The sequence below is a fragment of the Carassius carassius genome, chromosome 1 (genome assembly GCF_963082965.1).
Source record: "Carassius carassius chromosome 1, fCarCar2.1, whole genome shotgun sequence".
NCBI classification, from domain to species: domain Eukaryota; kingdom Metazoa; phylum Chordata; class Actinopteri; order Cypriniformes; family Cyprinidae; genus Carassius; species Carassius carassius.
In genome coordinates, this window is record NC_081755.1 from 7,446,097 (window position 1) to 7,462,890 (window position 16,794).

General features: G+C 43.0%; 1 non-coding gene across 1 annotated transcript; it reads right to left on the reverse strand.

The window, feature by feature from the left end:
* Positions 1-1,567: 1,567 nt before the first annotated feature.
* On the reverse strand, positions 1,568-1,670 carry LOC132154070 (U6 spliceosomal RNA). The gene has a single exon (XR_009437057.1). It is a non-coding gene; the product is annotated as a U6 spliceosomal RNA (small nuclear RNA).
* Positions 1,671-16,794: the final 15,124 nt, after the last annotated feature.

Here is a 16,794-nt window from a genome sequence, read left to right on the forward strand (position 1 = left end):
CCGCCGAGAGCAGCCTCACCTTGGCTTGACCTGGTCTGTGTTCAATTTATCTATATGTTAAAATGAAAATGAAAATAAAGCAGGCAAATTTATATAATATTTTGTTTCATTGTAATGGTTGTATATATACACATATTCCTGAAATAAGTACATTTCTGCAGATGTTATTATGTTTAAATGATAACGAAAGGAGGCAGTTGTATTTGATTTCATAATTTGTTTTACTGTATGTTCAGAGAGCAAAAATTGCTGTAGTCAATGCGAGCTGACTCATGTTATCAAGTACGCTGCTGTTTGCAGATTTATCGGGTTTGCGTCGTTGCGGACATCACACTCCCGAGTCGAATGCACAGTCTGAACTACCGAGGATGCATGTCCAAAATCAACTTGCTTTGTATTGAGAAACGCATGCAGACCTACGTCACCAATCTATTTGACTAATCTTCCCGGTACTTTACACTGTGGTGGAAACGCAGAAAGCAACAGGGCTGGGGGGAAAAAAGTTCCTGGTAATTTCGGTGGAAACGAGGCATAAGTAGTAGTAGTAGCCCTTTTTTTGTCAATGGTCACAATTACCAGTGAAATAAGTAACCATAACAAATTGCTTTCTGAAGATAACCTTCTCCGGAGTAGGTTCAGTTTCAGGGTTAGCTTACTTCAGAGCTATCAGCGCATGTGAGCGTGACTTAACAAGAAATTTTCTATAATGTATTTCTATAATAATAATATATATCTAATATGACTTAGTACATAACAAGCATCAAACAAACGGATTAAAGATTTAACTGATTTTAAAATGGAATTATCCTCTGTCTTGTAGTTGCCCTGGGTGGAGTGGAATTCCAGCGCAATGGTGCCTACTAACTCTTTTAAATTATGCATTATTTAATGCGCGATCTGTGAACAATAAAGCCCTGCTTCTGACAGATATTATCGCAGAAAATGAACTGGACTTATTGTTTCTTACTGAAACCTGGCACAAGAAGGATGATGGTCTTCTTCAGTGGCGGCTCCTGACAATTCTCTCAGGGGGGGCAAATGTTTGCTTGATTAATGAGTACAGGTCACCCATTCAATTGATAAAATAACGCCTAGTTAAAGAAGTAAAGGGAACTCAGCTACCATAGTATTAATTTAAAATAAACTGACATTAGGAATCAATCTCTTGCTCTCATTATGTTTCTATATGCATGTTAACATAATTTAGCAGCAAATTAAGACTGATGCCAGGACGTGGTTTTTCCACAAAAAAAAAACGTTTTACTTAGATATCCGTTTAAGTGACGTTACGTGACATACAGCCAAGTATTGTGACCCATACTCAGAATTCGTGCTCTGCATTTAACCCATCCAAAGTCCACACACACACAGCAGTGAACACATACACACACCAGGAACACACACCCGGAGCAGTGAGCAGCCATTTATGCTGCGGCACCTGGGGAGCAGTTGGGGGTTCGGTGCCTCGCTCAAGGGCAACTAAGTTGTTGTATTGCTGGCCCGAGACTCAAACCCACAACCCTAGGGTTAGGAGTCAAGCTCTCTAACCACTAGGCCACGACTTCCCCAAAAGATGGAGCACTTCACAGATTTGCATGTCATCCTTTCACAGGGGCCATGCTAATTTTCTCTGTATCGATCCAATTTTAGTATATGTGCCGCCGTGGCGAGAATATAAGAAATAATTGAAGTCACATAAATCACTGTTTACACAACTAGCTTATATTACACTGCTCACTTAAATCACATTCCTCACATTACACTGCTTACTGAAATTACTCACTTATATTACATTGCTCACTTATGGTCACGATCATCAGGACTTTTGTATTTGGTGTCCCGTTCTTAGGGCTTATCACAGCCAAGTGTTCCCCATTACCACTCCCCTATATAAACTGTGCCTTGACTCTCAGTCTTTGCAAAGTCTTATTTAGTCCTGGCCTGTCTGAGTGTTTTCTTGTGTTTGGTTCCTTCCGTGTCTGATCTTGGAATGTTTATACCGACTATGCTTCACTGCTGCCTGCCCTGACCTCCGCTTGGTACTGTTTCTGATTTTCGATATCCCCCTGACACTGTTCGCTGATCTCTGCCTGTTTGACCATTCTTATATAATAAAGTACTGCATATGGATCATTTCTGACTCCCATGTTACACTTATATTACACTGCTCTCTACTATCCATATGCTTCTTAGCTCTTTTATGTTTTTTCACCTTCTCTGAGAGATGATGCACCTGAAGTTGTCCATGCGTGGTCCTTCAGCTACTTGGCAGCCTTATTAGCCTTTTTCTCCACTCATACTAAGTCCTGCTTAATGTTTAAATTTGGTCTCGGTGGTTCTAATTCTTTAATTGCCAATTCATCCTTATTGCTACGACGAATGAATGGTATTTCTTTCAATTACATGATAATCTTTAATCTGTGCTGAGGTAATGTCGATCAAGTTCAGCTGACAAAAATTTGAGTTGGCAAAGGCATAGTTATCCCCATATCTGTTTTTTTTTTTTTTTTCAAATTTGATAAAAGGTATTAAAGTAGTTTTAAATTTGTTCTTGTTATTAAAATTCAAAATAGTTTTTTACATATTATTGGATGTCACTGTTCCCACCAGTCGTTGCACAAGTTAAGGTTACGCACGATGACGAAGGCACGTTAGGGCTAGCCCTCCCAGAAATCATTGACTTTGCATTGCAGTGCCTGCAGTTAGAAAAAAAATGATCTTGTATGGAAGTCTATGAGAGCACTCGGGGCGATTCTCAGTTTGACAGAAATCGGCCAAAATGGGGCGGTACTGCACAAAACGGAATTCGACGCTGATTGGACTATTTAGAGGCAGAACAAACAGTCTAGAATAGTGAAAGCTAGCGTAACACTGTGGTTCAATGTAAAAGAAAAAAAATCCTCTTGCACTTTGGTAGTTCGTAGCCCAATCGCCCTAATGGAGAAACCACCACTGGTGGTCTTTTTGATCTGCTACCTCACTGGCAGAGCTGGGGGTATCATGGTACTTTACAATGTGCTACTCAAGGTATGCCCTATGCCTGTTCCTCGCTTTACTACATTTGAATGTCTGGCTTTAAGTATATGTACTCCTCGTGTATCTGTCATTGTTACAGTGTACAGATCTCCAAGACCTAACAGAATTTTGCTGATCTGCTGACAACATTGTTTTTTTTTAAATACAGCAGAGTTTTAATCCTGGGGGAGTTTTTATTCATGTTGATCAGGAAGCATGTGTTATGGCAAAGGACTTTTTATCTCTGCTGGACTGCTATAATTTGGCTCAGTCTGTTCACTTTCCTATTCACTCCAAAAGTCATACTCTGGACTTAGACATTGCAAATAATGACATAGTATCTAACATTTCCATTGATGATCTTGGTCTTTCAGACCACTCTATTGTCTTTTTTAAGTAAGAAGGTATGTGTTCTATTAGGCAGGAACCATTCCTCTTACCATAAATGGGAACCAATTGACTATGCTGTTTTTGCTGAATCTATTACCTTTTCTTTAGAAGGGTTATCTACAGCTCCCCATGAGGACAACATTTTATTTTCAATAAAACCTTCACTTCCAATTTGGACACTTTTGCTCCTCTAAAAACACACACACATTTTTGGGTGTTGTTGCTTCTCAATTGCACAATCATTTGACTGTTAACAACCTTTTTGAGCCATACCAGTCTGGGTTTTGTAAACTGCGCAGTACTAAGACAGTCTTGGTCACAGGTCAGAGATGACCAAAATACTACATCGCCGATCTGGAGCCATTTCCACAAATGCCTGGCTGGTCAGGTTTGGTGAGTCTTTCTCCAAACTGGCCAAATACAAAAGAGACTGTGATTAATGAAAGATGTTAACAAGAAATATGGCGATGATTGTTTTTTTCAAAGAGAGCGCATGCAGACAATGAGTTAATGTTTCTGCAGTAAACACAGGTATGCTGCGAAAACAAAACCATTGAGCGAGTTTTGCTGCCTCCTTAACCTGATCCTGCGTGAGAGCAACCAAGGGGGACACAATCACAATTACGCTCTTGTCGGACTTTGGTCTCCCCAGTTTCTTGGTGATGATCGGTAACAGTTGATAAATTAACTTTTCCCAAAACCTGTCAGGAGTAGGGCCACAACTTCACTTCCATTCAAAATGTGAAGAAAAACTCTTCTTGTTCGGGCTTCAGTAGGCAAATGCAGTGAATATTCTCCACAACAGAGCGAAAAGCATCCCGTGTCTCCATGTCCGCGGTCGTTTTCGATTTCCCTAACCTAAACTACAATGCTAAATTCGGCGCTTAGCTTAGCATCTACATCACCGCCCTCTGTTTGTTGATTGGACGGCTGTTGTGGAGCCGGAAGAAATCTGGAAGCTGGTCTGAAGTAGTCAGGCTACATAATGATATATTGATGTCCTAAAACATGAAACAATTGGTCTCACTCTATGTATAATCTCAATTAGGAGTGTCAGTGGTCCATTTGAGAGATAAGTGGCGATAATGCGCTTCTAAGTCTGCTATACGCCTCAAAACAAGTAGAAGACAACGGCGCCTGCTGATAGAAGCTGTGTCCCAAATTGAAATGCATGGACTCCAGAGTTCGCATTTGAAATGTGATTGCGTCACAGCGGCGCGGCGAAGGCTGTCCCAAAGTCAGAATGCTCCCTCCGAAGACCATCAAATAATAATGCTTTAAATATAATTTTATTCTGTTAATGCCTATTTGGATCGCACTTAGTTTGGAACCTAACCCCTAAGCCTATCAAACTGGAATATAAATATCCAGAATGACTTAATCTTGGGATCATTGGAACACACAAGCCTTTCCACCACGGCAAGGTGGTGATCCTTGGAAAGGACATTCGCTTTCCATTCTTTATCTAACACACACACACACACACACACACCTTCCCTATTTAACACATACACACATGGTTCATCATGTTCAAGTCACATCAGCTCAGGGAGACTTCGGTACGTACACAGCTTTCAGTCATCATGCTAATGAATGATACAGGCAGCTGCTCAAACTCTTCCTGGTCTCTAATATCGAAACACCCTTGAAACAATATTAAAAGCCTGTCCACGAGATCCGGTAATTGATGAAAAATTTCTGAAATATCGCTGTACCTGTGCCTTCATCAAAATAACCAAACCTCCCTGATCGATCTCTGAATACAGTGGTACATGAGCCTCCACACAACAGCAAAGCATCACTCACATCAGCTCTGTGACACTGCAGAGTATTCTCTAGATTTTCATAGTTGCCAAGTGCAGGTGTATCTCTCAGAAATCCATACCTCTGAATGTGGTATCTCGAAGCTGGTTTTTACTTTGCTCTGCAGAGCTTGTTTGACACTAGTGTAAACTGCATCACCTTTCTGTAAAATGACATCTAAATCGAAACCCTGAAGCTCATTTGGTTCCTTATGAACTGCTAGGAACATTAAGGAAGTACAAGTACACTGACGTCCTCTGGAGTACACATTGTATCTCGCATCGGCCTGACAGGGAGACGCTTTAACAGACAGCACGTATGGGTTTTCCTCACTCATACCTGAGTTGGTACTGTTACTGGTGCCCAATGAAGACTGAAGCTTTCTGCGCTGTTTATGTGATTCACTCCTCTTTATGAATGTGTACTTTAAAAGAGTTGATATTCCAACATTGTGTGATCTGGAAAATTCTTCACTCTTTCTGAATGTGTAGTTCACTATTCTCACCTGGGTTTGATGTTCACGTTTTTCACGATCAAGTTTTTCAAAGGGTTTTGGTTTTCAAAAAGTTTTTGTGGTTTCAAGTATTTTCGGGTGGCTTTATTTGTTAAGATGCTTGGGCAACAGGGGCGTTTCTAGGATTTTCAGTAAGGGATTGTTTCAAAAATATTATTTGACTATTACGAACCTTATTGCAATCCACTTCCAATTTCCATTGTATTCCCTGTATTTCATATATGGGAGTAGGAGTACTGACTGAGCCATATACCACAATGTAAAAAACAAATTGAAAAATTTAGAAGTGTCCAGAGTTGGGAATGTAGAATTTATTTATTTTTTTTACAATAAAGACTTCCTGATTCATTAGTGGACATTCATGTTTATCCTTTGATTTTATCCTTTGACGATACCACTACTTTTTCTTATGAAATGTGGAAATTGGCAGACAATTAAAACAACATAAGGGTTCAATGACTGCAACGAATCTTTTGGGAACACAGTGTTATTGTGTTTGAGAGGCTGGCCTAACTTTTAAGGCCCGAATACAGCTCTATTTTAGGGGTCTCAAAAGGAGCATCGGTGACTCCTAGCGGTCGGTCTGTCTGCACATTTATTGTCTGTTCCAAACTTCAAGATGAGTTCCTTTGGTTGTTGGGCTTTTAGTTGTGCAGCACCAAAGCTATAGAACTCTTTAACCTTTGCACATTCGCCAGCTGGATTCTATTTCTCATTTTAAAGCTCGGATAAAAAGTATTTGTTTAGAATTGCTTGTACGGTGTCCTTGAGTGTCTTGAAAGGCGCCTATAAATAAAAGGTATTATTGTGTACCTACCCAACATGTGCAAAACACTAGATTTGAATAAAAACATGTTTTGGCTCATATGTAAGCCTTTTTAACTAGTGAGGACCAGTACAATGTTCTCACTTGTTGGTTGCCATGATATTTCCCTATATAAGCAAGAACACTGGACCCTCACAAACAATAAATGCCAAACCTGTATATATACACACACACTCAACCACACAGAGGTAGAGGGACATTCACCCAGACACACTTCAGATGCAGCTTCTGTTTTCTCTGCATTGCAAAGATCAATTTTGTTGATACTGATTGCATTTGTTGGGAACAGCCCATATGCAAGTATTTGACCTAAAAGATGGTGCACACTTTTAGAAAAAATGGTACAAAGTAAAAAAAAAAAAAAAAATACTAGTCAGCAGTCACCACAATTAGAAATAAGATATCAGCACAATAACACACTCAGCAATATCTTGTCTAATTATTGATAAAATCCAGAAATCGCAGAGATATCATTTTTATGTCAATATTGCAAACCCTTATTTTTTTTTTTTCCTCTTTATTTTGATGCAAGACTTACTGTGGCCTCAATAGCCCCCCCCCCCCCATTAAAGTTTTCTAGCGGCGCCACTGTCACCTGCCCAATGTGCACCTGGCTCATCAGCCCTCCATCAGAATCAGAGACCTGTACGACCATGTACACCTAAAGAAGGACAAAGTCAATATCTTTGCAAACACTGTCAAATCCGAAACACAGAGATCCAAATAATACCTTTTTCTTTTTTCTTGTGCCATTCTTAGGATGAACACTCCCTACAGTCTCTCATCACCACTTGGTGTTTAGCTACCTGTAGGAGTCAAAAGGCTTGGACATTTGTGAGAGACAAGAATAAAATACATGTCGGCATGAATAAGTTCACCACTTTACTGTGCACTCACCGATGGGGAGACAGTTTATCTTTCAGTTAGAAATGGTAATGTCTGCCAATCAAGCAACAATTCAATTTAAAAAGACTCCACTGGCCATAACGGAGGAGGCCAAGAAAGCAAAAAAAGAGGCCCCCTGTCCACCTTCCCCACTAAAGACTGGTGAAGAAGACACCATTTTTCACAACAGGAGTCTCTGGGGGTTGATAGAAAAGGTGAGTGACTTCAAAAGCAGTTATCCTGATTTACTTAATATAAGCAACTATAACCAATAAGGGGCATTTCCACTGGAGGAACATTTTCATAATTCCTTGAACTACTGTATTGGCTACTGACTTTTTTGGCATGTGCGCCCCACAGGAACTGGAATTTATATGCCTACAGCTCATCTCTGTAATCCCAAAACCTAGTTCCTTCAACTAATCAGTGCAAAAGCCCCTATTGTACTTGTGTTTCTCAATCATGGTCCTGGAGTCTGCCAACATGCTTTTCTGACATACACAATTTAGGTGAATTAAGCTTGGCTGGGAATACGTTATAAGTAATACACTTAAAATATACACTTGAGGGATTCCTGAACCAGCACTGAGAAACTATCCTCACCTGTGTGTCCTTTTCCAGGTTGAAATGGCCAGGATGACCAAAGGACAGGTACCCATGTTGGGGACATGGTGAAGCTCACCCACCTAAAGGCCACAATAACACCAGATTGAAAGGGCAAATTCGCTTCTTCCAACTACACAACTGTCAAGGTACACATTATATGCTGCACAACACTCATCCATAGGCCGGTTGCAATAATCAATATATCAATTTATTGTGCAAGTTACAACTGCTAACGTGTAGCAGTAATCTTATAGGACTGGTAAAGTCATTGAGGCCACTAGAATTTTCACCAGATATAAAAAAAGTTATGCTGGGTACACACCACAAGATATTTGGGCTGATTTCTCCCCTTCTGACAATCCTAGGTAATGTCCTGATTATCTTGGTGGTTGTAAATATATCTTATCAGATTTTCCTGTGGTTTGAGTTGTGTTAAGAGTGACTGAATCTGTTTGGAAGAACGTCAGAGGTGCCCCAATCACAAATATTTACAATCAGAAACCCTGATGTGTGGGGGAGGACCCCAAGGACACCACACTATAGGAGCAGAACCTCATGTTTGTGGTCTTTCACATTTTGAAGATCTTATGAATTTAAAAAAATCTTTTAGGATGTACCCAACATTAGTAATCAGCTCATTAGATCCATTAATTGAATCTCAATCAGGTGTGATAAAGAAGGGAGACATGCAAAATGTGCAGAGCAAGGATCTCCCAGGACTGGAATTGAAAACCGTTGCTGTAGTGAGTCAGTAGGAAATAACATTTCCAAACATTCATTCAGCCGTTAATCATAATAATCTAGTGAGATTTTTGTTTTGTTTTTGTTTTGAGATCTGATCTGATCATCATCAGTCTGTCTGGATGACATGAAGAAACCGAACAAACTAAGATAGACTCAATCCAGAAGAACTGTCTCTCTAAGACATCTGCAAAGCTCCCTGAGAAAATCTGCTCAGGTGCACTGAGGGCAAAAGCTGCTTTAAACGCAAAGAATGCTCACATTAAATGTTGATTTAAATTAGTTAATAGAAGATAATTGATAAAGAAAATCTATCAATATTTATGAAAGCATCCTCATTATTGTAATGACGAAGTAGAGGCAGTCGGATCCATCTGCAGGACTTTATTGAAGCAGGTATCAAACCAAGGATGCACAGAGCATAAAACACTAAGGTAGCACGAAGCAACATGCAGCGTGGTAAAACAACACTTCACAGAGAAACACAGAACCAGGCAGTCCAGATAAAGGGGGGATAATGATTAACAGGTGGATATGATGATGCTGATGAGAAAACCACACAGGGCTGGAAACTAATGATAGCAGAAGGGAAGGATGGGAATTGCAGTCCTAGAACTCAGGTGACAAGGAGCGCATGAGACCGGAGAGAGGTGAAGGCGCGCGCTCAGTGACAGGCGCGTGCTCTGTGACAGAGCCCCCACCCTGCGAGCGGCTCCGGAAGCGAGGACCTGAACGACGGCGGGGTCTTCCACGGGGTCTTGGAGCGGGACGATCTGGGTGAGTGTGATGGTAGGTGGTAAGAAGAGCAGGGTCCAGGACGTCCTGAGACCTGACCCAGGAACGTTCCTCAGGGCCATAGCCCTCCCAGTCAATCAAGTATTGCAGTACCCCGCCGCGACGTCTGGAGTCCATGATGTCTCGTACCCGGTATGCCTCCTCGCCTCCGACCTCAATTGGGGGAGCCTGCACGGAACCGATCCCCTCCTGAGCCTCCTCTCTCCTGGGAGCGGCAGCGGGTCTGAAAAGACACATATGAAAGGTGGGTGAGATTCTATAATGTGCTGGGAGAGCCAAACAAAATGAGACTGGAGTGATCTGTCGAAGAATCTTGAAGGGCCCAATGAAGCGAGGGGACAACTTCTTGCTTGGGAGCCTTAAACGCAGATCACGGGTGGAGAGCCACACCCACTTTCCAGGCCTATACCGCGGACCCTCACGTCTCCTACGATCCGCATGACGTTTAAAGTGGCGGATGGCACGTCGCAGATGGACATGAGCGGTATTCCAAGTGGCCTCGCTGCGTTGCAACCACGTATCCACTGCAGAGAGGTCTGACGGCTCTCCTGACCACGGGAAGAGAGGGGGTTGGAAACCTAAGACTCATTGGAAGGGCGTTAGACCAGTGGCAGGCTTTACCAGGGAATTTTGGGCGTACTCCGCCCAAACCAAGAATCGGCTCCAGTCCTGTTGGTTCTCGTAACAGTATGTTCGTAGAAACCGAATGAGGTCCTGGTTCGCCCGTTCAGCCTGACCGTTAGACTGCGGGTGGTATCCAGAGGTGAGGCTGATGTTGATATTGAGTTTGGAGCAAAGTCCCCTCCATACACGGGAAGTGAACTGAGGGCCACGGTCGGAGACAATGTCCTCGGGGAGACCAAACAGACGAAATACGTGATTGAGAAGTTCCTCCACAGTCTGCATGGCAGTGGGTAGACCCTTAAGGGGAATGAAACGACAGGACTTGGAGAAGCGATCCACGACTGACAGCACTGTGGTGAATCCCTGAGACGGAGGTAAATCCGTTACGAAATCCACAGCGATGTGGGACCACGGGCGCTGAGGAACTGGAAGTGGCTGTAAGAGACCGGCAGGTTTAAGGTGGGAAGATTTGACAGTGTTACAGGTGGAACATTGATGGATGAATTTGATAACATCAGCCCAGAGTGTGGACCACCAGAAGCAGTTGGAGACTAACTGTACAGTAGCAGTGATACCTGGGTGTCCCGCGCTGGGTGTGCAGTGAACCCATTGAAGCACCCGCTCACGGAGCTCGAGAGGCACGAAAAGGCGGTCCACAGGACACTCGGCCGGTACAGGAAGAGCTTGTTGAGCCTCAGTGACCTCAGAGATAATATCCCAATGCACAGGTGCCACGATCAGAGTGGGAGGTAGGATGGGTTCTGGCTTGGTGATTTCGTTGAAATCCTCGAACTGACGAGACAGAGCATCAGCCTTCCCGTTCTTGGACCCAGGTCTGTACGTGATCCTGAAATTGAAACGGGAGAAAAACAGTGACCAGCGAGCCTGGCGAGCATTCAAACGCTTGGCAGACCTGATGTATTCAAGGTTTCGGTGGTCTGTGAGGACGGTGAAAGGTTGACGTGCCCCCTCCAGCCAGTGCCTCCATTCCTCCAGGGCAGCCTTCATGGTTAGAAGCTCCCCGTCTCCCACATCATAATTGCGCTCTGCCGAGCTTAACTTGCGGGAGTAAAAGGCACAGGGAAACATTCTTGCAGGGTTACCGTGACGTTGGGACAGGATCGCACCCACTCCAGTGTTCGAGGTGTCAACCTCCACGACGAACTCCCTCTCCGGGTTTGGATGATGGAGGATGGGTGCAGCAGTGAATCTCTCTTTCAGCTGATTAAACGCTGCAGTACACTCAGAAGACCATCGGAAGCGCTTCCCGCCCTGGAGAAGAGATGTGAGAGGAGCCACAATGAGACTGAAGTTACGAATGAACCTACGATAAAAGTTGGCGAACCCCAGAAATCGCTGTAACTCCTTCACAGAAGAAGGTTGAGGCCAGTCCACCACGGCCTTGACCTTGCTGTCATCCATGAGAACCCCCTCAGCGCTGATGACATATCCCAGGAAGGTGATGCGCGTCAGATGAAACTCGCACTTTTGAGTTTTGGCGTAGAGCTGATTCTTAATCAAACGTTTGAGAACTGCACGCACGTCCCGTACATGAGCTTCGAGAGTCTCTGAAAAAATCAAGATATCATCAATATAAACAATAACCCTCTGATTCAGCATGTCCCGGAAGACCTCATTAACGAAAGACTGGAACACAGAAGGACTATTGGACAGCCCGAAGGGCATTACCCGATACTCATAGTGGCCAGTAGTCGTAGAAAAGGCCGTCTTCCACTCGTCACCTCTCCGTATGCGAATGAGGTTGTAAGCGTTCCTCAAATCCAATTTGGTGAAGTACCGGGCTGAGCGAAGCATCTCCAGTGCTGCAGGGACTAAAGGCAGAGGGTATCAATATTTCACAGTTACCTCATTGAGACCACGGAAATCGATGCAGGGCCGAAGACTCCTGTCCTTCTTCTTGACGAAGAAAAACCCCGCGGACGCCGGGGATGTGGAAGTGGTGATAAATCCTTTAGCAAGCTGTTCCTCGATATACGCTCTCATGGCCTCAGTCTCCGGTTGCGAAAGTGGATACACACGGCCGTGCGGGGGAACGGCTCCAGGTAGAAGTTCAATGGCGCAGTCACTGGACCGGTGCGGGGGTAAAAGTGAAGCCTCTCTCTCGCTGAAAGCCTGAGCCAGATCATGATATACAGCAGGAACTCCTTGCAGATTCACTCTCTGGGGGGAACTGTGGCTAGATTCAGGACCATGGAGAGCAGGCAAGCAGTGGGCGTGACAGAAAGGGGACCATTGATTGATTCTCCTGTCGACCCAGGAAATGAGAGGGTTGTGTCTCTCCAGCCATGGCAATCCCAGAATCACAGGATGAAGGGGTGAGTTTATTGAGTACAACTGAATTCTCTCCGTGTGACGAGACCCGAAGTTGAGCGTCAGAGGCTGCGTGATGTATTGTACCTCCCCTGTCCCCAGGGGGCGTCCATCCAGAGCGGCCACAGCCACATGAGACTCACAAGGAATGAGAGAGATATTTTTAGACAAGGCAAACTCCAAATCGACAAAATTACCAGCGGCACCAGAGTCAATTAAAGCTCTTGTTTCACAACTACTCCCATTAAAATACAATGAAACTTCGAGGGTGAGAGAACGTGGAGAATTAATCAAAGGACTCACCGCAGAGGTATCACTGGATCTGGGTCTTACAGGACATGAAACTCTCTGATGACCGGCTTGGCCACAATACAGGCATAATTTACTCCGCATCCTTCTCTCACGTTCCTCTGTGGTGAGATGTGTGAAGCTGACCTGCATAGGCTCGTAATCCGTGCCGGAAGGGGGAGGAGTGAAAAAGCTGGATGTGAGAGGCGTGCGTCGAGAGCGGATGAGATTGTCGAGGCGAATGGCAAGCTCCATAAGTTCTCCGAGGGACATCCCATCATCGCGACACGCCAATTCCCCTTGCAGATGCGTTTGCAGCCCCCTACGATACAGCAGTTTAAGCGGTGACTCAGTCCACCCCGTCTGCTCTGCCAGGGTGCGGAAGGAAAGCGTGTAATCCGCCGCGGTGGAATTCCCTTGACTTAATGTGAGGAGTTGTTCCCCTGGTTCCTTGCCGCCAGCGGGATGTTCAAATACCTCTCTGAATTGAGACAAAAACATTAAAGGAGGGAAAGGTATGATGACCCCCAGACCAGAGAGCAGTCGCCCACTCCAACGCCCTCTCGGTGAGTAGTGAGCAGATGAATGAAACGCGGGACGCGTCATTGGGATACAGCTGGGGTTGCTGGCTGACGAATAATTCACACTGCAACAGAAATCCTCTACAGGCAGCTGGTAAGCCATTAAACTTCTCTGGTAGAGATAATTTGGGATTGCATGCAGCCGTACTCACGCTTGATGTGACGGGCACAGGTGCAGCGGGAGCTTGAGCTGAATTAGCGACCGCACTCTGCAGAGTGAGAGTATGAACAGACCTCACAAGTTCTTCGGTGAGATTCGTTAACTTGGTCAGCTGCTGTTGGTGTGTGAGTAACACAGATGCCTGGGAATGAACCTCGGAAGCAAGACTCAGGAAGTCTGCTGGATCTTGTGGTGGTGAAGTGTTCTGTAATTACGAAGTAGAGGCAGTCGGATCCATCTGCAGGACTTTATTGAAGCAGGTATCAAACCAAGGATGCACAGAGCATAAAACACTAAGGTAGCACGAAGCAACATGCAGCGTGGTAAAACAACACTTCACAGAGAAACACAGAACCAGGCAGTCCAGATAAAGGGGGGATAATGATTAACAGGTGGATATGATGATGCTGATGAGAAAACCAGACAGGGCTGGAAACTAATGATAGCAGAAGAGAAGGATGGGAATTGCAGTCCTAGAACTCAGGTGACAAGAAGCGCATGAGATCGGAGAGAGGTGAAGGCGCGCGCTCAGTGACAGGCGCGCGCTCCGTGACAATTATACAGCATTTTCCAACAAGTGCTTAAAACTTTGAACAGTACTGTAGCTTTGCAGCTTGGTTTCTTGATGCATCTTTAAAACTTTGCCACAGTCCTTAAGGATTTAGTCTGTCTCAGTTTGTTCTGTTTCTCCATGTGGTTCCGGACAGATTTAGAAATGTAAAAAGACATTTCCTTACTGACACACTAAAGCAGGAGATAGAAATGATAACTGATTTTAAACCATTAAACCATTAAATACTGGTGGCCTAAGACTACATTGTTAACAAAACACTAAGCTTTACCATACACATGAATTGTTTTTATTCTTTTCCAGACTATTGACCAGCAGATCCAGGAGGAAGGACTTGAGATAATTGGGGTGTGAGAAAAAAAATGACAAGCTCATCCTTCTTGACAGCAGGCTGGACGACTATGTTGTCCCAACCCATTTCTATGCAGGCTACACTGATGACCTAGTAAACCAGCTGCCACTAAAAATGAAAGTTAGGCACATACAAAGACATGTTCTTGACAGTAGAATTCCTGGATTCACATAAACGTGAGGGATCATTGAATCTACTGTAAGATGGGGCATCCCTAGATCATGTAACGAGTGGAAGGCACTCGTGAGTCCATAGTGAACTATATCGCTGCACTGAGACAGTTAACAGTGGGGAATGGAGACATGGAATCCCTGGACGCAGCTGAGAGCTTGGAAGCACTTGATCCAATCAACTGTTGATCCAATGAATGTTGAAGACATTGGCTAAAGGTATAGTTCACCCAAAAATGAACATGATGTTTATCTGCTTACCCCCAAGGGCAACTTTTAGGTGACTTTGTTTCTTCAGCAGAACACAAACTGAGATTTTTAACTACTGAAAAATCTTTGATTTCCTGGGGGTAAGCATAACATTTTCAATTTTGGGTAAACTATCCATTTAAGTTTGTTGTTTTTTTTACTTATCTTTTCTTTTAACTTTTCTGTAATTTAATCTAAATAACTTTCATTCACTAAATAAATTCAACCTTCTTATATTTCTGTAAGTAATGTTCAACCTATTATTGTGTAATGTTCAATAATTTTGTTTATAGTTTAAATAATGTTTAATTTCTTAGTTGTTCTTCTTAGTAACACTTTGATAATTTGCGTGGTTGCAGATGATTTATTTGCGTAATTCCGAGTTCTAAATGATAAATTGCTAGTTGCATTGCACAATTACTGAGTCTGGTCATTTCATACCTCCCCACCAACATACATTTATAGATAAACCCTTAATGCTGTAGAAACCTAAAGTATTATGAGTAAAAGTAAAAGTTAATAGACAGGCCAAAAATAATAATGAATACTGTGGTCGATTTGGAAGTCAGATGTCAAGGCTGGGAATAACTTTGCATCCAAGTGGGCAGCGTTCCACTGGAGAAGTCAGTAAAATGGCAATACATTCTAATTGATATTAACTGTATTTGAAGCATCATCACTTTAAAAAGGTGTATTCTATTTTGATCAGTTCCGTAGTGTTTATATCCAAACTATTTTGGTTTTATTCCAGTACTTCTGTGTTTATTTGAATGTCTCAAACAGAAATAATGATACAAAATACTTCATTAAGAACAGTGTGATCAGGGCTTTAATACAGAATCCTGTCATTTATGAACAACATTACGTGGGTGATTGAATTTGTTCTCTATCTGGTTATTTATTTAAATATCCAACAGTATAGGACAGTAAACATACAACGCAACAATATATGGTTTACAAACCCGATTCCAAAAAAGTTGGGACACTGTACAAATTGTGAATAATGCAATGATGTGGAAGTTTCAAATTTCTATATTTTATTTAGAAAACAACATAGATGAGATATCAAATGTTTAAACTGAGAAAATGTATCATTTTAAGGGAAAAATAATTTGATTTTAAATTTCATGGCATCAACACATCTAAACAAAAGTTGAGACAAGGCCATCTTTACCATTGTGTGGCATCCCCTCTTCTTTTTATAACAGTCTGCAAACGTCTGGGGACTGAGGAGACAAGTTGCTCAAGTTTAGGAATAGGAATTTGATCCCATTCTTGTCTAATACAGGCTTCTAGTTGCTCAACTGTCTTAGGTCTTTGTCGCATCTTCCTCTTTATGATGTGCCAAATGTTTTCTGTGGGTGAAAGATCTGGACTGCAGGCTGGCCATTTCAGTACCTGGATCCTTCTTTCACGCAGCCATGATGTTGTAATTGATGCAGTATGTGGTCTGGCAGTGTCATGATGGAAAATGCAATGTCTTCCCTGAAAGAGACATTTACATTTATTCATTTAGCAGACACTTTTATCCAAAGCCACTTACAAATGAGGACAGTGGAAGCAATCAAAAACAACAAAATGAGCAATGATATATACATTCACCTAAAGGATTATTAGGAACACCATACTAATACTGTGTTTGACCCCCTTTCGCCTTCAGAACTGCCTTAATTCTACGTGGCATTGATTCAACAAGGTGCTGAAAGCATTCTTTAGAAATGTTGGCCCATATTTATAGGATAGAATCTTGAAGTTGATGGAGATTTATGGGATGCACATCCAGGGCACGAAGCTCCCGTTCCACCACATCCCAAAGATGCTCTATTGGGTTGAGATCTGGTGACTGTGGGGGCCATTTTAGTACAGTGAACTCATTGTCATGTTCAAGAAACC